We start from the raw sequence: 22,417 nt of genomic DNA, 5'->3' as shown, positions 1-22,417 counted from the left end.
CACGAGTTCACCGCTTCGCCTATACGGTCATAATAGGCAAATTGAACATGTCAATTCAAATGAGATTTTTTATTTCCAGTCAATGCATTTCCACAGACTTCTAATGTCCTTTCTAAAACTTGGCTCGCAATATCCGCGCCATATCGTTTGCATAAATATTGCCTCATTTGCAGCCAACCGAATCCCACTCGTAACAGTCGACTGCATTCGATAATAGCATCGGGAGTCGAGATAACTCCCTCGCGACGGACGGCTACCGCGTGATAATCTAACAACGATGAACTTGGTAGGTACATAGTGATGCTGATTTGATGATGATGACAACCGGCGGCGCGTGGCGACTAGGATCACACCGTCCGTCCGTGTCGTCATACATTTTTGTCACCATAATATGACAGACACTACGTGACCGCTGGCTGCTATTATTGCCGCGTTATCCCCATATTTGTGGTCGGTCACCATGCACGAACAGACACTGGACTGGGAGACTAGACAAACTAATCGAATAAAAAACGCGACAGATGACATCAATCCGCATGACCTCTCTCTTTTGGCATCGTTTTGGCGGGAATTTTTGGGTGCATCCATGCACATTCGTTATCGGAATTCGAAAGCATCATATTGGAAAAATTTGCCTTCGTTGGCAAACACGATTTGATTACCCATTGGACAGTTTTGTGTGTTTGTTTGATTGGTATATCGATGTATGCACGTGGTAGAATAAGCTCTTATTTGCTTCAAATCCTCTTCAACCCACGGTGAATGGTGACTTGACGGTACGTTTACTAAGAGTGGTAAAAGAGGGTCCATATAGCGGAACTCTAGCATTATCAAAGCTACCCAATTTCACGGTTCTATGTTGATTGTCCACTCATCAGTTTAATGTTCTGGATAATTCTATATAAAGCATATCGAGCTGCATCAGCTCTCTGAACTTGAAGACAAAGGTTTTCTCAAAGTAGGATATAATCAATTGCATACTACAAAACTCGAAGCAGATATTTCTTATCACTTCAAAGAACTACTCCACCTACACCACTTGCATTATTAAATTTAATTACCGGTCTGACCCCGTGACCACATCTGCCTCCCGTTCCAAAGCACCCACCTCATTCAATAAAACTCAAATCACGTCAGTGCTGAAGGGTTGACGATGGCGCTTGCAAATTTAACGTTGTCCCTTTACACAAGGTACTTTCGAACGTCGTTAACGCCCGTTGAGTTGGATGGTGCTGAAGATGATTGATGGCATGTGAGTGACAAGTGTGACACACTCACTTCACTTCACTTCACAATGTGTTAAAAGACTGCCTCTCCCTCGTCAGACTCGTCCCTGCTGCTACTCTACCTTTTCTGTCTGCCCCTCAAGGGACACGACACGTGGGGGTATGGTCTACTCATGACTTGTCAACTGAGGTAAACTGTGGGTACTTACTCGCACCTTTTGACACTCACTGAAACCGCGTGAGGCTTATGATGTGCTTGGGTTGTTCTCTTAACCGGTCGGTGATACTTAACGCGCCATGACGTCTCGACTGTAATAGTACAATATATACACATTGAATATGCAAGAAAGAACATGTGGTTATCAATTAGGTTTGATGAAAAGCTTATATGACACATACTACCGTGACGTTACAACGTTTTCCCGCTTTGCAGGGCAGATTTTCCACTGGAAGTCATGAATACGACCGTAAACCTCAAATATTTTTTCTCATATTTGGATTTCTTGAAAATCGTGCCCGGGTGTCGAGCCCGGCTCGTCGCATTACACCTTCCAGAGCGATGCTGCAGAGTAGGCATGGGAGTCCGTCACTTTGACGCAGTCCGTGGCGAGATACAAATGAACTGGATAGTTCACCCGAAACACTTACCCAGTCTTGCACACCGTTCATCGCTGCTTCAATCAGTCTACACTCAAACCTCCATTTAGGTAGGATCCATTTAGTTAAAATCTATTTAGGTCCCTCCATTTAGGTAACGTTATCTAAATGGAATTTGCAGTCTTGTGCACTATCACCATCATAACACAAAAAAGCCGCAACATCAACATTGCCCTTCTTCCATCAACGCTACAGCCGACCGTCGCTATTTTGCAAACGAACACATTCGAGACGAACGCAATGATACGGTGGCTGCCGCCGCCACACTCTTTCTCTGCACATCTCCTGAGCAGCCGAACGCTTGTTAACCGTCGTTTCGACGCAGAGCTATGTCACTCACTGCTGGGTGACTCTCATCTGAAAGGGCCAGGATGAAGGTCAATTTGTTAAGTAGTATTGTATGGCGTAGCAAACACAAACATATCACTGATGGCGGTGCAAATCAAGAAGGCGACGGAGAACATCCTTAGCAACCAAGCAAGCACTGAAAAACAGTGACAATATTTGATAGTTCAATAAATTATTATTATCGTTCTGTTCGTCAACCAGTTAAGACCTACTGTTTTATTAGTCTACCGATCTACGGTCTCACTATAGTCCAAGAGGTTATGGGCCTGCGGATTTAAATCTCGAAAATGGAACGATCAGGAATCATCAAGCTCAACAACGAAAACTACGATGCGTGGAAGCTCGAAGTCGAATTCCTGCTGGTGAGAGAAGGCTTATGGAAGTTCGTCGAACCGGGAGTGAAGCCGGCAGCGGCTGCTGATGGTTCGAATGCTGCGGCGCTGGTGGCTTGGGAAGAAGGAGATCAAAAGGCACGTGCGACCATTGGACTATTGCTCAGTCGGAGTCAGCACGGCCTAATCCGGAACACCAAGACAGCGAAGGAAGTTTGGTCAAACTTGAAACGGCAGCATGAGAAGAAGTCTCTCACATCCAAAGTACACCTACTGAAGCGGATTTGCGACCTGAAATTCAACGAAGGGGACGACATCGTAGAACATTTGATCGAGTTTGAAGACCTTTTCGAGAAGCTATCGAATGCTGGAACGAAACTGGATAACGATCTTCAAGTGGTCCTGGTTTTCCGAATCCTTCCGTGTTCGTTCGATGCGTTAACCACAACCCTGGAGAATCGCTCCGATGAAGAACTGACGTTGGCGTTCGTGAAGGACAAGATCATCAATGAGGTACAGAAGCGGAAAGAAATTGTTCCGGCCGATTTATCAGTTCTCAAGGTAAATGGGAAGCTGAAGACAATCGTGTGCCATCATTGTCAGAAAGCTGGTCACAAGAAGCGTGATTGCAAGCTCCTGGCGAAGCAGGACAAAGATCTCGATGCTCGAAGCCTAAAGTTTGGAAGTCATGAAAGCAAGCGAAACTTCAAGAATCCACCGAAAGCGAGAGTTGCGGCGTCTGAGGAAGAAGCCTTTGTATTCAGTGCGAGGGAAGGTTCAACCGATCACTGGATTATTGATTCAGGAGCAAGTTCTCACATGTGCGCCAATTTGGAATACTTCGAGGAGGTTCAAGAGCCGAACGCAGGAACGCCAGGATTCGTGACCGTTGCGGATGGTGAAAAAGCTATGGTCAAAGGTGTCGGAAGTTGCCAGTTGGATTGCTACGGACAAGATGGAGTCGCCAAGAAGATTACGCTTACTCAGGTGCTGTATGTTCCCGACTTGGATATGAACCTAGTTTCTGTGGGACAGCTGGTTGCCAAAGGAGCTAAAGTCATTTTTGATCAGAGCGGATGTACCATTGCACGGGAGGATCGAGTCGCTGCTGTAGCTGTGCGAAGAAATGGACTATATCACTTGCGAATGGTGGAGCGGTCAAATGCAATGAAAGCTGAATGCTGTGAAAAGGAATGTGTTCATGACTGGCATACGAAGCTCGGACATCGTGACGTTCAAGCAATACAAGATTTGCAACACCGGCAGCTGGCGACTGGAATCAAGATACGTAACTGTGGCACCAAGATCACGTGTGAAACTTGCCTTGCTGGAAAATTTTCTCGTTTGCCATTTCCAAAGAAAGCGATGAAGAAATCAGTAGCGGTGATGGACTTGGTACACACGGATCTGTGCGGACCAATGAGGACGGCAACCCCAGGAGGTCGACGGTATTTTCTCACACTAATTGATGACCACAGTAGATATACCGTGCTGTACTTGTTACGGGAGAAATCGGAAACTGCTGGTGCAATTGAAGATTATGTGCTGAAGATGAGAACCCTATTTGGCAGACCACCGAAGAAGCTGAGATCGGACCAAGGTGGTGAATATCGTAGCGGTGAGTTGATAAAGTTTCTGAAACGTGAAGGGATCCAGCAGGAGTTTACCACGGCCTACACACCACAACAAAATGGAATTGCGGAGCGCAAAAATCGTTCATTGGTTGAAATGGCGAGGTGTTTACTCTTGGAGGCTGGAATGCATAACCGCTATTGGGGAGAAGCCATCAACACTGCGAATTTCCTGCAAAATATATTACCGACCAAGTCAGCTGAGCGAACACCTTTTGAAAACTGGCATGGATTCAAACCGGACATGAGAATGTTGCAAGTATTTGGATCGGAAGCGTACGTGTTCGTGCCGGATGCTAGGCGGACGAAGCTTGATGCGAAGGCCGAGAAGCTGATTTTCGTGGGATATTCACAGCAGCACAAAGCATGGCGGTTCATCAATACGAAATCGAATCAGATCACCATTAGCCGGGATGCACGTTTTTTGAACACCTATCAAACTACTGAGGAGAGTCCAGGAGAAATTGAAGACGATCAATATTTTCAATTACCGCCCGTGAAACAGGACTCCGAACAAGCTGAACTTTTGACGAATGATGCAAACCCGGAAGATTTGGATGAAAACCTGGATGAGTCGTTTTATGAAGATGCCGGGGTTCTAGAAGATCATGAGATTCAGGAGGAGCAAGTTCGAATGGAGCATGAAAATATTTGTGAAACACCAAGACGGTCGTGTCGTTCAACTAAAGGAGTGGCTCCGGATCGCTACAATGCCGTTGGAAATGCAGTACAACATGAACTGAAGGAACCGAGCAGTTACAAAGAAGCCATGACTGGTCCGTGTAAGGAACTGTGGAAAGAAGCTATCGAAGACGAGCTCCAATCGCTGCATCAAAACCATGTGTGGGACTTTGAAGCATTGCCAGCTGGAAAGAAAACAATCGGCTGCCGCTGGATTTTCAAGAGGAAGACAGATGAGCAAGGCCAAGTGGTGAGATACAAAGCTCGATTGGTGGCTCAAGGCTACACTCAAAAATTTGGAGAAGACTACGATGAGGTATTCGCTCCCGTTGTCAAGCAAATCACCTACCGCACGCTGTTTTCTGTGGCAAGTCAAAAGAAGATGCTGATAAAACATGCTGATGTGAAGACTGCCTATTTGAACGGAGAGCTGCAGGAAACAGTCTACATGCGTCTACCACCAGGCGTTGCAGCTGAAGGAGAAAACATGGTTTGTCGACTTCGCAAAGGACTATACGGACTGAAGCAAGCTGCACGGATTTGGAACCATAAGCTAGATGATACTCTCAAGAAGATGGGATTCTATCCTTCCGTGAATGATTCTTGCCTGTACGTGAAGCGCAGCTGTGACGGTAAGGTTTCGTATATTGCTGTTTACGTGGACGATTTTGTCATTGTTTGCAACACGGAGGAAGAATATGATGCCATAATCAAAGATTTGAATCGTCATTTCAAAGTAACGTCCTTAGGGGACATTAAGCATTTCTTGGGAATCCAAGTTAACCGTACCGAAGAACACATTTCCCTAAATCAAGCAACATACATTCGTAAAATGCTGACCAGATTTGGATTGGAGGATGCGAAACCCAGCAAAATACCGTTGGATCCTGGACACCTACAGACAAAGGAGGAGAAAGCGCTACCCAACAATCGTCAATACGCAAGCCTTATAGGAGGGTTGCTGTATGTGGCCACGAATACTCGACCGGACATTGCTGCAGCTGTTTCGATCCTTGGAAGGAAGGTAAGCTGTCCCACCAATTCCGACTGGACAGAAGCAAAACGTGTACTTCGCTACCTCAAAGGATCAATCGACCACGAACTAATACTTGGAGTGGATGCAACACCTTTGGAAATATTTGTCGACGCTGACTGGGCAGGAGATTCACACGATCGGAAGTCTACAACTGGATACTTGTTTCGATACGCCGGTGGAATGGTCGGGTGGTGCTCAAGAAAGCAGGACTGTGTCACGCTGAGCAGCTCGGAAGCCGAATATGTAGCATTGGCCGAAAGTTGCAAGGAGCTAAAATGGATATTGCGACTGTTTCAAGACTTAGGAGTTCGAATGAGTCTGCCTGTAATAATCAACGAAGATAATCAAAGCGCTATCAAACTACTCGATGCAAACTCAAGTGGACGTCGTTCAAAACACGTTGACACGAGATATCACTTTGTTCGCCAGATGAAGCAAGAAGAAGTTATCAAACCGCAATATCTATCAACAAATGATATGATCGCCGATATGATGACAAAACCACTTCAACGGGTGAAGCAAACACGATTTCGGGAAGCTGCCCGGATACTACCGTCGAGGAGGAGTGATGGCGGTGCAAATCAAGAAGGCGACGGAGAACATCCTTAGCAACCAAGCAAGCACTGAAAAACAGTGACAATATTTGATAGTTCAATAAATTATTATTATCGTTCTGTTCGTCAACCAGTTAAGACCTACTGTTTTATTAGTCTACCGATCTACGGTCTCACTATAGTCCAAGAATCACGCCCTATGAATAGAATGCAAGGCGTAGAACAAAAACTCGCTTCGGTGTTTCATCGTGTGGTTCGAAAACAAGAGAGGATCGCTGCTGCTGGATGTGGTTGACTCTGCACTGAACGAGGGTTGGCTATTGAGTGGCCTTTGCGTGAATCGATAATGTTTTGATGGACTGCGTTTGTCGTATGAAGTGATGGTTAAAGCGAGTGTCGTTCGACATTAACCATCATGAAATTGCACAACCCTGTGTGGCTTCGTGGTCGTGCGGCTAGTGTCACCAAGCATTTAGTCGCATCGTGCTAGGAGCGCGGGTTCGATTCCCGCCGCAGCTGTCAGGAAAAGTTTTCGGCTGCGCCACTGGGCGTTGCATGCTAGTCCGTTGTCTAGTGTCGTGCTTCCTTCAAAGAGCGAATAGCTCACTGGAAGTACTAAAACGTGTCCGTGTCTCTTTAACCCTGGGAATTTGATTGTGTTCAGTTCAGTTGGAGTACTTACTATTAGGAATAAGGTTCGTTTACGGGAAAGAAGCTGCAAAACGGTGAGTCGATAAGGAGAGCGTCCAACATAGTTCTGGTCCTCACAAGTTCCTACCTCATGCTTCCAAGGGTCAAACGATGACAAAGACCGCCAGTTAAGAGTTGTGTGCTTAGCTGGTAGTGCAGCCTGGGCACTGTTGTCCTTCTGACTTCAGCTAGATTGAGAAGGTACTTCCCGAGCGTCTGTACACCAAGGAGGTGCGGCTCAAACAGCGTCTGTTCTCGCATCCAGCGGCTGAATATGAAACGCTGTGTCGCGTCAGCTATACCTAAGGTGGCAGCCCCACCAACGTGATGTAGGCAGCGCGACCCCGGTGCGGTAAGGTAGCTTGTCGAAGCCTTTCAACACTACGAAAGATGAAGTAAGAAATAGAATATGCGAACGATACTCTCGGAAACCGACCCGGCAACGAAATAAGGACTATGATTGGAAACTCTGTACCTGGAACGTCAGGACCTTAAATGAACCTGGACGAGTGAGCCTTTTGGCTCGTAAATTGCAGAAAGTTGGTGTGTGCGTGGCTGTTATACAGGAAGTGCGGTGGCCCAAAACTGGTGAACGTGAATTCAGGGCGGTGGATCCCGTCGCCAACACATCGTTCAAATATAACATCTACCACAGCGGCAGCAATAAGGCAGAACATGGGGTCGGATTCATAGTGATCGGGAAACATATGAAGCGAGTTATGAGGTGGAAGCCGATCAACGAGCAGATCTGCGTATTGAGGATTCGGGGCAAATTCTTTAACTACAGCCTGATCAATGTCTATGCGCCGACCAACGAGAAAACCGATGATGTGAAGGATGCGTTTTATGAATGTCTTCACAAGACCTATGGAGAATGCCCAAAACACGACGTTAAGATTGTCATCGGCGACGCCAACGCGCAGGTCGGAAGAGATAACTTTTTTTCCGTCCAGTCATCGGTACGGAGAGCCTCCACTCCGTCACGCAAGGATATCCGCAAGCACACCTGGAGACACCCAAACGGCGATACTTGCAACCAAATCGACCATGTGCTGGTAGATGGCCGACATTTCTCGGGCGTAATTGATGTTAGACCTTTTCGAGGTCCCAACATCGACTCAGATCACTACCCGGGTAGAGGTGAATGGCAAACCAAAAACAAAACAATAACAAATTTTATTGTCATAACTTATTTTGTCATTCATGAGTTCATATCAGTTGATATCATATCAAAATATGCCATTCGCTTGTCATTTATCAAATTTGGAAGAATAACTACTGAATGTCTTATTTTGCTATCATAAGAAATTTTGCAATTGGTGAGATATTGTTGACCTCTTACAAAATTGATGAACCATCGCAGTTTGGTACTTATCAAGAACAACATAATGACAAATTTTGAATTTTGGTTATTTTAATGGTAACTATTGATATTTTTTTTTTAGTTTACAGGCGAATAACTAATTTTGATATTGTTCTGTTTTCAATAACTCAATAATGGTATATTGTGCAATTCTCAACCTTATTTTTTTGTTCTTGGTTTGCCATTGTAATGTCAAAATTTGACATTCTTCAGTTATTTCATAGAACAATGTCAGTAATTATTTTTGCCCTTTTGTCACTTATTTCAAACAAACCAACGGCAAATTTTACCATTCAGTAATTCTTTTTGAATGGTAAAACTTGCAATTGTTTTGTAATTATTTTCTGCCCGGGTATCTCGTAGTTAGTAAGATTCGAGCTCGGTTATCAACCGTGTCGGACTCTAGGAACCGGCGATCGATGCGTTTCAACATCCAGCGATTTTCAGCAGACGGTACGGTTGCTGACTATCACCAGAAGCTGGACGAGCGGATAAATGAGATCAACGAGAGCGATAATCTCAACACTCTGTGGGAGTCTATCTACGGAGCGATGAGTACGGCAGCGCGGGAGGTGATAAATAGGTACTGCTCAAAGACGACCTAGAAACGGGTGGTTCGACGAGGAGTGCCAGAGGGTAACGGACGAGAAGAATGTTGCCAGAAGCCGGATGCTGGTGTCGGAGACCCGGCAGAGCAGGGAGCGATACAGGGAAGCAAGAGTAGCCGAAAAACGAATCCACCGCAAAAAGAAAAAAGAGCACGAGGAAAATGTGATTGCTCAGGCGCAAGAGAGTATCGAATAGAATGATATGCGGAGATTTCACGAAACTGTCAATGGCGTGCGGAGAAAAACAGCACCTTCTCCCGTCATGTGCAACGACCGTAATGGAAACTTGCTGGCAGACAAGACAATGCTTGCTGCCAGGTGGAGAGAGCACTTCAAGGTATTGTTGAACGGTGGGAGTGGAAGAGCGACGGACAGAATTCGAATCGACGATGACGGACAAGCTGTGGAGCCTCCAACGCTAGACGAGGTCAAGAAAGCCTGAAGAACCCGCGAGGTGAAAAGACGGATTGCGGCTGTAAATCGGGCCTTTTTCGGTCTGCGAAACCAACTGAGGTCCCACAGGCTGCAACCGAAGACAAAACTCGCGCTGTACAAGTGTCTGATTCTCCCGGTCGCTTTATACGGTCATTAAACCTGGACGTTGAAAGAAGTTGATCGGAGAGCCTTTGGAGTCTTCGAACGTAAAGTGGTGCGAACAATACTCGGCGGTAAACTGGAGGAAGGCATCTGGCGGCGTCGCTTGAACAACGAATTGTACCAGGTATATAAAGAGATGGATATAGTGAAGCAAATACAACACGGCAGGCTGCGGTGGGCTGGACACGTAGCTCGTATGCCGGAGGTACGACAGGCTAAAATTATATTCAGCAGAGAACCAGGAAGGGGTCGTCGGCTTCGTGGAAGGCCGCGCACACGTTGGCTTTTTGCAGTTGAGGAGGACATAAGGACTCTAAACGTTCAGGGTGACTGAATGCAATGTTGAGATATGCCCCCTTATCCCCCCCCCCCCACTCCATGCAGTGTTGAGAAGTGTCAGTATCCAGTGTCATTTCCAGCTGAAATTGAGACATGCAACCATCCTTCTATTAGGGGCTGTCCATAAACCACGTGGTCATTTTTTTGGGACTTTTCAACCACCCCCCGCGTGGTCATTTGTCCATACAATTTTTTTTTATTTGTCCATACAAAATGGTCATTGGAGGATAGTACCTTGTAGGCAGCATTCAAAATGGTTATGGCTCTGAAGTTCTCATATTCCAAATGGTCGCTTTTCTTGTGAATGGGGTTGATTACCCATTCCTTACACTCTTTCAGTAGCTATTTGGTTTCACGGATCTTGACTACTAACCGGATGAATTATGCTGTGATATCATCCTTACCCACCAGGTTTTGAGCTGGTGAATGGCATCCTTAACTTCCCTCAGCATGATAGTTGGCTCATTTCCGTCCTCTACTGGATTGACGTAGTCGTTACCTTCGTTGTCGTGGTCTCGCGTGACTACGACCTCCACATCATTGAGGCGCTTGTCGAAGTGCTGCTTCCACCTTTCGATCACCGCACGTCCGGTCAAAAGGCCTCCGTCCTTATCCCTGCACAGCCCTGGAGAATTCCCAGGCGGAGTCTCTGAAGATATCCCAGAAAAGATCCCAAAATAATTTGCAGGAGTATTTCTTGAAGGGACCCCCGAAGGAATCATTGAAAAAATCTCAGGAGGAGTTCCGAAGGAATATCGTGATGCATTCCTAAAGGAATGAAGAATCAGTGAAGAAATCACGGGATAATCTTCCGAAGGAGTCCCTGAAAAGATCGAGGAGAAATCCCCAAAGGAACACTTTGAAGTAGGGAAGAATTCCTGAAAAAATGATGGGAGGAATCCCGGGAGAAATCAATGAAGGAATATCAGAGGGGATCCAAGGGAAAATCAAGAAACCTCAGAAGGAAATCATGAAGGAATCCAGGAACAATCTCTCATACCATGTCGGGATTATTTTGGTGAAAATGTCATGGAATGATTCCCGGGAGAAATCCCCTAAGGAGTCATGAAAAGGATTAATAAGGGGATGCCGGGAGGAATTCTTGGTACCGGAAACAATTACTGAAAGAAACTCATGGAAGGAATTTCTGAAGAAAATCCTTGAAGGAACCAGTACAGGATTTCTCGATGGAAATCTAAAAATCCTGAGAGAAATCCCAAAATGAATCCCGTCGGAAAAGCAAAAAATGAATTTTGGAAACTTTTGATGGAATGTCTGAGATACATAGGAGGAATTTCTCTCGAAAGAATGCTGTGAATGCCGGATGAAGTTCCGGGGCCCTAGTTCCTTCCGACCACAGCTGTTAAGCCGTGGGTATTCAGCATGACCATGCTGAAGGTGACGGGTTCAGTTTCCTACCAGTTCAGATACTTTTCGTAAAGGAAATATCCTTGACTTGCTTGGGAGTAGAGCATCTTCGTGACAGCCACACGATATAAACACACCAAATGAAGAAACCCCGAGCGATATTAATTGAGCAATCACAAGAGGAATTCACGAAGGAAGTATGGATGCAAATCCTAAAGGAATCCCGGACAAACGCCTGAAGAAGTTTAGAAGAAATTACTAAAGAAAATCTAAGAGAAAATCTGTAGGTTGCCCCTGATAGAATCTGTGGAGTAATCTACGAAAAATCCCGGAAGGAAACTTGATAGAAATCCCTTAAAAATTACCGAAAAGAACGCTGAATGCAATCTCGGGGGATTTGCAGAAGGAATCCCGGAGAAAAATGCCAAAAGAAATCCTTCAAGGGCTCCCGGACGAAATCTCTGATGAAATCCCTGAATGAATTCTTGACACAAACCTAGGTGACATTTTTAAAGAAATTCGTAATAGAGAAATCGATTATAGAATTGCGGGAGGTATCATAAAAAAAAATGCTTGAGGAAAACCTGAAAAAAACTCAGGAGAAGTTCCTGAAAACTTCTGGAAGAATTCTTGAAAGGGGAAACCCAGGAAAAAAAAACCTTTAATTTAGTAGCTTTTGGACAAACCGCTACAGGAAACTTGTAAGGAGCTACAATTTGAAACCTGCTAGGAATCCTGAGAGAAATCCATGGTTGATTGGGCTCCACTTGCGTTATTTTCTCCCGTGGAACGTGAGGAATAACGAACTACTTGTTACTACGCCAGCTATCATTTGTTTTTACCAAAGAGCGGCAGTAATGCTGCTCCGTGATGGTGGTGCGTGACTAACATTACCGGATGCCACTTCAGCATACACGGACAGTCTTTAGGAAGTGTTATCGTACGCGGGTGAGGTTTACACCCGAACCTCCATTTTGGTAATGAATCGGGACTACCTAAATATAATTTTTACCCAAATAAATTCATTGCCCAAATAGAGTAAGTTCATTACCTAAATGAATTTCAAGGTTGTAAATGAGTTGTAGAAGGGCAAGTGGCTAGCAGAGGCAAAGGCGAGGAAGGTCAAGGCTTTCATATGTAAAGGGGAGAGAGTCAAAAAGATTTCAAAAAAGCTGAAAGAAGTTAGAGGCGTTTCCATGCATTTCAGGGTGCTTCAAGTGGTTTCAGAGGGCATTTAGGGGGCTTCATAGGCTCTCGGATGAACTTTATGGGGATTTCAAAACAGTTGCAAGACGTTTCAATGCGTTTCAAAGCATTTCAAGGTGCTTCAGGAGGATTCAGAGGAGTTTTCGGGGGCTTGATATGCTCTTCGGTGACATTCAAGATTATTTCAGAGGGGTTTCAGATACGTTAAATTGTTCAGGGTGTTTCAGGACAATTGAAAGGTGATTTAGAAGGCTTCGAAGGATCTCAGGCTAGTTTCACTGAGGTTTACTTGGGCTTTTAGAGGCGTTCCAAAGCATTTCATGGCGATAAAACGTTTGAGGGGTGTTTGAGAAGCTTTCAGAGGGGTTTTAGGGAGCTTCAAAGGCTCTAAGGTGAATTTCACGGAGGTTTCATGAGGGTTTCAGAAGCGTTTGAAAACATTTCAGGAGGTTTCAGGAGAGTTTGAGGGGGCGTCAGAGGCTTGCAAGTGAATTTCAACGAGGTGTCATAATGGTTTCAGAAGCGTTTCAAAGCGTTTCTAGGCGTTTCAGAAAGTTTCAGAGGTGTTTTATGGGGCTTCAGAGGCTCTCAGATGAATTTCACAGAGGTTTCATGGGGGTTTTAGAGGCGTTTCAAAACTTTTAAAAGCATTTCATACACATATAAAAATAATGAGATTTACACGTCATGTAAACTTCATTACAGTCATGTAAACTTAAAGATATGATGGTTTACATGATAAATCATGAAAATTTGTGTTGATTTAGATAACATGTCATGTAAACTTTTGTGAATTCCCACGCTCCAAACATGTGCATTATATGTCACAGGAATTTACACTATCTTTTCGATCTGTGTATCGTTACAAGGCGTTTCAGGAGGTTTCTGGGAGATTTGGGGGTTCTAGAGGATCGCAGATAAATTTCACGAAGGTTTCAGAGATGATTCAAAGCGTTCCAAGGCGTTTGAATGCGTTCGAGGGCGGTTCAGGAGGTTTCCGAGGGGTTTCAAGGGAATCCAGAGGCTCTCAGGTTAATTTTACGAAGGAGTCATGGGGGTTTTAGAGGCGTTTCAAGACGATACAATGCATTCCAGGGCGTTTCAAGGAGTTTCCAGAAAATTTGAGGGGCTTCAGAGGCTCGCAAGTGAATTTTACAAAGGTTTCAGTGGCGTTTCAGAACGGTTCAGGAGATTATTATTATATTATCAACGATTCAGGCTTTAAGAAACGTTTCAAAGCATTTCAATTACTTTAATTTTCTACATTACATACTGCACATTACTTTGCTAAGCATAACGACCATAGTTACATGAGGCTGTGTGAGTATTGAGTATGAACCATAGTCATAAAACTCTTAGAGACAAAACACGTTGGTAGATCCGATGACGCAAGGAAGTTCTTGCACAAGGCTGTCTAAGCATACGGCTCCGTGGTCCTGCGGCTAGGGTCATCAAGCTCTTAGTCGCATCGTGCTGAGGAGCGCGGGTTCGATTCCCGCCGCAGCTGTCAGGAAAAGTTTTCGGCTGTGCCACTGGGCGTTGCATGCTAGTCCGTTGTCTAGTGTCGTGCTTCCTTCAAAGAGCGAAAAGCTCACTGGAAGCATTGAACGTGTCCGTGTCTTTTTAATTCATTCATAATGTTGATCAATGGATCACTGATAACGCTTGTAGATCCTTTGAGATATACTCCAGGAAGTTCTCGGATAACCCTACATAAACATATAACCCACCAATGATAGAACATAGATGTCTGAGGCTGTGTGAGCATGACCCTTAGACAAAAATCTCTTGAAGGCAACAAATTACGTTGGTAGATCCTTTGACCATGGTGAACATACCCGAGCAGAGGGGAATATCAAATTAATAACTACGAAATCACAAAACCTGTTTTTATATCTTGTTGTGTTATTATTGAATTATCAAGGTATTACGTTTCCATCACATGTTTTGTAGGGCAATCTTATTTTGTTATGACCAAGCTATTGGTTTACAGCAATTTAATAACATTTGAATATGAGCCATTTTACGAGACGTTTCGGATCAGCTGATCGCTCATTTCATGAATGAAAATTTGACAAGAGGTTGCGCCCAAGCCCGTGAGTGTTAATATCAATATCAACACTGTTGTCGTTTCGTAAAATAGACTATTACATTTTGTTGTGGAACAAGTTTAGTTATTATTGTATTATTGAGAGTGTACAAATACTTTATGCTATCTAATCTAATCTAATCTAATCTCACACTAACGCAGCCATTACTTGAATGCATCCTGGAAAATGGAGACTTTTCAAGTCTATCATTTTTCTTGTCTAACGGCCAGGCCAACTGCGCAGCATGTACCGCCGAGAAGATTTCAAGGGATAGAAAGATTTCAACATAGTCAATATTTGAAAACATTCTACACCTTGAAATCGAGGGGAAAGATGGAAGCGTGGACCTCCCGCACCAAATGCTTCCAGATAACGATATAGATATTTAAACATGTTCGCATGTATTAATATGGTGATGTATACGGTAATTTGCTAAAAATATTGATTAGTGCGCCAGGAATGGTGGTAAGATTCTTCACTGGTTATGTTTTAATTTATGTTTTTTTTTTTAACTGTAACCTTTTGTTTTAGGTGTACAAATACTTAATGCTATTACTATCAAAACTAAAACAAGTTTTGAAAAAAAAACCTACGTAATTCTGCAACGCTATTTACAGCATTTCGTAAGTGAGGGGAACAACTGCATATTCTCTCATCAATTTGTCTTCCTCATCCATTTTTTATTACATCCTAACTTTGACAGAGTGCAAGCAAACTTTTGCCCACGGAATACTAGCTAGAGATAGTATTCCGTGGGAAAAAGTTTGCATAATGTACCAGCAAAATTGTTGAACTATTTTTTAAAAAGTGCGCAAAGTTAGGCCCTATGTGCGCAAAGTATGTTACGCTTACGGTATCACATTCGATACGAGGTGTGGTGTATTACGTGACATGGAGGTGCTGTAATGTGTACAAAACCAAGTCCCTGCTGGGCGGCGCGAGGTTTGAAATTGACTGAGTTATAGCTGAAAAGTACCCTATATACATCAAAACGAGAACATAGCAAACAATATTGAAGGTGGGGTTTGAAAGGAACGCTTCAGATTCCCCCTTTGATATGATTCTCATGATTCAATGATAAAAATGTCAAACTTATTGAGTAAACTTGTTTGAACGAATCTAATACAGACAGCTGAATCCAAAATTGTAGATGGTTTTGAATGGGATTTTTCAGAAATATTTGGTATTTTCACATGTTTTCCCTATCTTTCCAGAGCATGAAGTCGGATCTACCAAGTTGTGGTAAAAGATTACACGAATAGTTGAAAATACGCCTATGAGGGAAGATAGAAACTGAAGTTTGCAATGATTGTTCCGCCCTTCTCACATGATGGTATAAATATGTAGCATTCTCGGCCAACACGAAGTCGAATATGATGTAGAATAGGATGCTAAAGTGGAGGCCATATGCGTAAATGCTTCCATTTAACCACGGTAAAGTGTACGCATATCGCCTCCACTTTAGCATCCTATTCAACAGCATATGCGAACGTTTGATATCATAACTAATTTTGCTTTCGGAATGTTATCAATAACTCTTTAATATTAAAATTTGTTATTGAAACATTTCCCAAATTCACTGTTATTAAGTTGTTATAGACACTAACAAAACATGTTATTGAATTGGTTTTCCAGGAACAAATTTATGTTATGTGACTTGTTATTTTGCCGCTTATGACAGACAAGTTTATAACTCAATATGTTATGTTAATAACATGAAAATTGCTAATTCCATTATGCAGTTGTTTTGCCAAAATAACACATTTTGTTATGCTGTTGTTATTCTCTTCTGCTCGGGTACGATCCAGGGTGACTAACACAACCGGATGCCACTTCAGCATACACGGAGAGTCTTTGGGAAGTGTTACCGAACGCGGGAGAGTTTGGTAACACTTCCGGAACCTTCATTTAGATAATGAGTCAGGACTACCTTAATATAATTTTTAGCTAAATGAATTCACATTCGAAATGGATTTCACGGTTGTAAGAAGTTATAGAAGGGCAAGTGGCTAGCAAAGGCAAAGGGGAGGAAGGTCAAGGCTTCCATAAGTTAAGGGTCAAAGGTATTCAGGTGAACTTTACTGGGGTTGCAAAGGAGTTTCAAAACTCCTGGTTTCAGGAGGATTCAGAGGCGTTTTAGGGCACTTCATATGCTCTTCAGTTACATTCACGATGATTCAAAGCGTCTCAAGGCGTTTCAGGGCATTTCAGGAGGTTTCAGAGCAGTTTTAGGGGATTCCAGAGCCTCTCAAGTTAGTTTTCCGAAGGTTTCATGGGGTTTTAGAGGCGTCCCAAGTAACATTTTCTAGGCAAATAGACTAGACAAGGTTCGTAGAACCATCATAAGACCAAAATAAAAGGTATAAGATTTTATGACGGGTTTGAAAACCTCTACAAGAGTAATTGGTCATCAAAATGTTACTTGGGGTTTTATTTATTTCGTCAACCGTTCCTGAACTATAAATATAATTATTAATATATTCTATTGTATCGTACAGAGTTGAAATATTTTAAGGCGTTTCAAGGCGATTCAATGCATTTCAGGGCACTTCAGGAGGTTTCCAGAGGATTTAAGGGATCAGGATGTTTCAGATGCTTGACCATGGTGAACATAGCATTGTGTGTCATTGTAGTTGCCCAACATAATACTAATGCGTGCCATGGTAGGCAAAGAAAGACCTGCAATTAATAACTGTGAAAGACCTGTAATCAATCCAGTGGAAACGTAGAGGCACAAAGAAGCAGAAGAAGATCATATGACCAATACTCGATGAAGTCCTTGGAGTTCCTTAAACAGATAAGGAGCTCTCCACTTGACAGCACATAGTTGCACGATGCTATGCAAACATAAATGTCATTCATAATTCTTCAATAGAACATTGATTACGCTTGGAGACCAGACCAATATAAACTCTAGGGAGTTATTAAATACTCATATACAAACAAATAATCAGCCACTAGATAGAACATATATGCCTGAAAGCTGTGTGAGTATGAACCTTATTCCTAATGCTCTTAGATACAACTATAGTAGCTCTCGTAGATTGACCTTTACTCAAAGAAGTTCATCCATAAATAATCATCGAACTAACCACTTAATAGATTACGACTACTTGAGGCTGTATGAGTATGAACCTTAGTTATGAAGCTCTTAGAGACAACCAACTACGTTGGTAGATCCGTTGAACTATACTCAAGGAAGTTCTTGGAGATGCTCAAAATGATAATGAACTCATTGCTCGACAACACATAGTTACATGAGGCTGTGTAAGCAAAAAAATCATTCATAACGCTCCAATAGATCATTGATTACACTTGCAGATCAGATGCCCTAAACTCCAGGGAGTTCTCGGATATTCGTTAACCTCGCCGTTTAAACTCACCGTTAACGCCCCTTAGCTCTTAACTCTGCTTTTTTCCCGTAAACCAGCTTTATCCCTAATCTTAAGTACTGCCTGAATGGAGAAATAAGTGTATGAGGCCTGTAAATGGAGTCTAAGGAACGATAGGTACGATGAGCAGTGTAAAACTAGGCGTAGAGTGATTTAAGAGAAGAAGAATGAAGCGCGGCTGGTTATGCCGCAGAAACGGAAACACCGTCTGGAAGAAGTGGAGTGCGATGAAATGGAGCTGCTATGTCGTTCTCAAGAAAAACGGAATTTCTACCAGAAGCTCAACGCATTCCGCAACGGCTACATACATATGCCGCGAGTCGAAATGTGCTGGGATAACGACGGGAGCCTCTTGACGGACCAACATGAGGCGATCGAAAGGTGAAAGCAGTAGCTCGACGAACACCTGGCTAGTGCAGAGAACGTAGGCACTGAAGATCAAGGCACCGGAATATATGACTACGTCAATGCAATGCAGCTGAGGACGTAAGGTTTCCGATTCCCACGCTGAAGGAACTTTAGGATGCCATTCCCCAGCTTAGAACCAACGAAACAGCTGGTATAGATGGTATCGTAGCTGAACCCACCAAGGAACCAGAATAAAACATCAAATGCATACACTGGATGATAGGCAGGATCTGGGAAACCGTACAGCTGCCGTCACAAGAAAGACGACCATTTAGTATGTCAGAACTTGAGAGCAATGACCATTCTGAATACACATACCACCTTCAAAGTGCTATCCTAACTAACCTTTCTTCATCTATCACCTACAATGAATGAGTTCCTGTGAATCTATCAAGCCGGCTTCATAGATGGCTGCTCGACAACGTACCAGATCTTCACCGAACGACAGATCCTGCAGACATACCGTGAATATTAAATCTTTCGCGTCACCTGTCCATAGGCTTCAATCAAACATACAACAGTATCGACTGCACAGAACAATGGAAAATTATGAGCGAGAACGATTTTGTGGTGGTAGCTGTTGCCTGCCACATCTCATTGTAATCTAAAAAAAACTATACTTTTCTGAAGAGAATGCTGGAGATACCCAGTAAACGTAAATCCAGTCATACACAACGACACCTTCTTTCAATTTCCTGCCAAAAAACGGCTTAAAGTAGTCCCATTCGGAGAATAATATCAATGCATGGATACCACTATCTCTTTGAAGCCTCTTTGATTAGCATAATAGGCATCATTATTGCCATCTTCGAGATGCCGGAAATGGCAAACTGACAGCCAGCGTTCGACTTACGACCTAGCGAGCGCCGCGGTAATATTCAAATGCGAGCGCAATTTCCCAAGGATCATAAATCGCGATACACAACTGACTTCCTGAGAGACATCCTGCTGTCGTCGTCGTCGCCGTTGTTGCCATCGTCACCGCGTCTAATAATAATTCACCGCCCATACGTACTGTCGAAATAGATTATTACGAAGACGAAGACGGAGTTGGTCTCATCTCATCTTGCATTCAGCAAAGCTGTGCCATTTTCACCCAGACTAGAATTATTATCTCCGGCGGTGCGGTGCTGCTGCCACCATCCAAAGATTTATCCATAGAAAGAGAGATATATACGCACTGTTGAGGATGCATGGTGTTTGCTATGATGAATGAGCATAGCTCAGAATGTTTGCGGCTTTCTTGAATATGATCCAGCTAGCAGCATCCGAGCAGCTATCTATCTACGTGATAATGAGAGCTATGTGCAGGATACGATAATAGGCATGACGCGACGACCGCGACGACGACGCCTTGATGATGGTAATGATGATTCTAACGCGAGAGGAATAGCTCATTTTGTGAGCTGTGTTTCCGTGAAATCTACTGGAGTGAATTTGGTTGGCCATTATGTGGAGCTAATTAGGAACAGAAATCTAATAGACAGCAAACTTTATCTATGCTTGAGCAACTAGTTTTAAGATGCTACAGATCCATTTTAAAGTTTACCGTCGTTCACAGTTCCGTAAGTCGTAATACCTAGAAGCATAAATTATTCAGGAAATGTTCTGCATAAGCAAAAACTTGCCATGTTTATGGAGTAAATTATTCGAGTAGATTTTTTTAGCTTAAATATTTCACATTTATCACCTAGAAACTACATAGCATTGATGGCCTTCCCACACAGAGATGCATACTCACCTGGTTACAGAAAGCGTAAATTAACTGGCGCCTTCAACCGGTCGTTGACGCCATCTATAGTCAAACTCATCCATTCACATCGCATATGTAGGTACGGGTACCTACATTCCATGCATTGAATCCATGCGGTAAACCTCATTCATTAGAGTTTACGATCGCTCCCTTCCCCCGCCATCGACTAACTTCTCAAAGCACAAATTGAAAGCTGTAATCCAACTGTTAAGCTCCCAACCAGCTATATGGTCTTCATCCGGCACTTGACTCCCGACCGGCTCGGGTCAATCGCCTGCAGCACTGCAGCAGTAGTCCGTCCATAAATCTTACGCAAATTGGCCTTCAGCAGCACCTTCTATCCTCTCCTCTCCTTCCTTCCCGGTCCAAAGACGCAGAACATGGTCAATTCTAGCTGGCCGGTTGTGGTCTGTATATGGCGATTCTTCCAACACTTGGTACGCCTGCCTGCAAATTGAACGACATACCGGACCGGACTTCTGCCTTCCGCGCGCTTCAGCCACATCAAAGATTATCCGCTGCAGCAGAGAAAATGCTTTGCCTGCCATCTTCGACGACGTAGCTTTGCAAAAAACATTCGGTACTACAAGCCTGAAATTGAATTCTATGCCCCTCGGAGGGGCAAACGATATGCATATGACATGTCGTCGGTCGTTTCGTATGGAGCACACACTCTGGCTTTGGCTATATAGAGAATATCGAATATGGCATGTATGAGCACTTTAAGTGTTGTCTCTGGTGCGATTTATTTGACGATTATTGCTGCAATTATGCCGCTATCGCTGATATTGCTAGAAAATTGATTATTCTATGCGAAGCGTGAAGACCCTAAGATCCTAAGATATCTCTTATCAACATGTTCACGTTTTAAATTTGAAATTGCTTTCTAAGCTAGAGAACAACAGAAGTTTGAACTAGCATAGAGATAGCGCGCCTCTAAATCCTAAAAGGATCCTTCTCAGAATTCAGACAAGATTCTCCACATGATCCCGAGAGGATTCACCTCAAAATCGTGAGAGAAACCACCTCGAAATACTAAGAGAACTCTCCTCGGAACTCTGAGAGGATTCTCCAAAGAGTATTGAGAGAATACTTTACCGTATCCAGAGAGGATTCTCCGGAGAATCCTGGGAGGATTCTCCCAAGAATCCTGTAAAGATTCTCCACAGAATCCTGTAAGGATTCTCCACAGAATCCTGAAAGGTTTCTCCAAAGAATCCTAAAATAATTATTCACAGAATCCTGACGGGAGTCTCCAAAGAATCCTGAGAGGGTTCCCCTAAAAATCCTGACAGCATTCTCCACAGAAACCTGACAGGATTCTCTACCGAACAATCTTCTCAGAATTCCATAAAAAATCTACTCAAGATTCTACAGAGAATCTTCCCAGGATTCTGTGGAGAATCCTCTCAGGATTCTGTGGAGAATCCTCTCAGGATTCTGTGGAGAATCCTCTCAGGATTCTGTGGAGAATCCTCTCAGGATTCTGCGGAGAATCCTCTCAGGATTCTGCGGAGAATCCTCTCAGGATTCTGTGGAGAATCCTCTCAGGATTCTGTGGAGAATCCTCTCAGGATTCTGTGGAGAATCCTCTCAGGATTCTGTGGAGAATCCTCTCAGGATTCTGTGGAGAATCCTCTCAGGATTCTGTGGAGAATCCTCTCAGGATTCTGTGGAGAATCCTCTCAGGATTCTGTGGAGAATCCTCTCAGGATTCTGTGAAGAATCCTCTCAGGATTCTGTGGAAAATCCTCTCAGGATTCTGTGGAGAATCCTCTCAGGATTCTGTGGAGAATCCTCTCAGGATTCTGTGGAGAATCCTCTCAGGATTCTGTGGAGAATCCTCTCAGGATTCTGTGGAGAATCCTCTCAGGATTCTGTGGAGAATCCTCTCAGGATTCTGTGGAGAATCCTCTCAGGATTCTGTGGAGAATCCTCTCAGGATTCTGTGGAGAATCCTCTCAGGATTCTGTGGAGAATCCTCTCAGGATTCTGTGGAGAATCCTCTCAGGATTCTGTGGAGAATCCTCTCAGGATTCTGTGGAGAATCCTCTCAGGATTCTGCGGAGAATCCTCTCAGGATTCTGCGGAGAATCCTCTCAGGATTCTGCGGAGAATCCTCTCAGGATTCTGCGGAG

The sequence above is a fragment of the Aedes albopictus genome, chromosome 1 (genome assembly GCF_035046485.1).
Source record: "Aedes albopictus strain Foshan chromosome 1, AalbF5, whole genome shotgun sequence".
Lineage (NCBI taxonomy): Eukaryota > Metazoa > Arthropoda > Insecta > Diptera > Culicidae > Aedes > Aedes albopictus.
The sequence above is the reverse complement of the archived record's forward strand: the minus strand, read 5'-3'. Positions refer to the sequence as shown.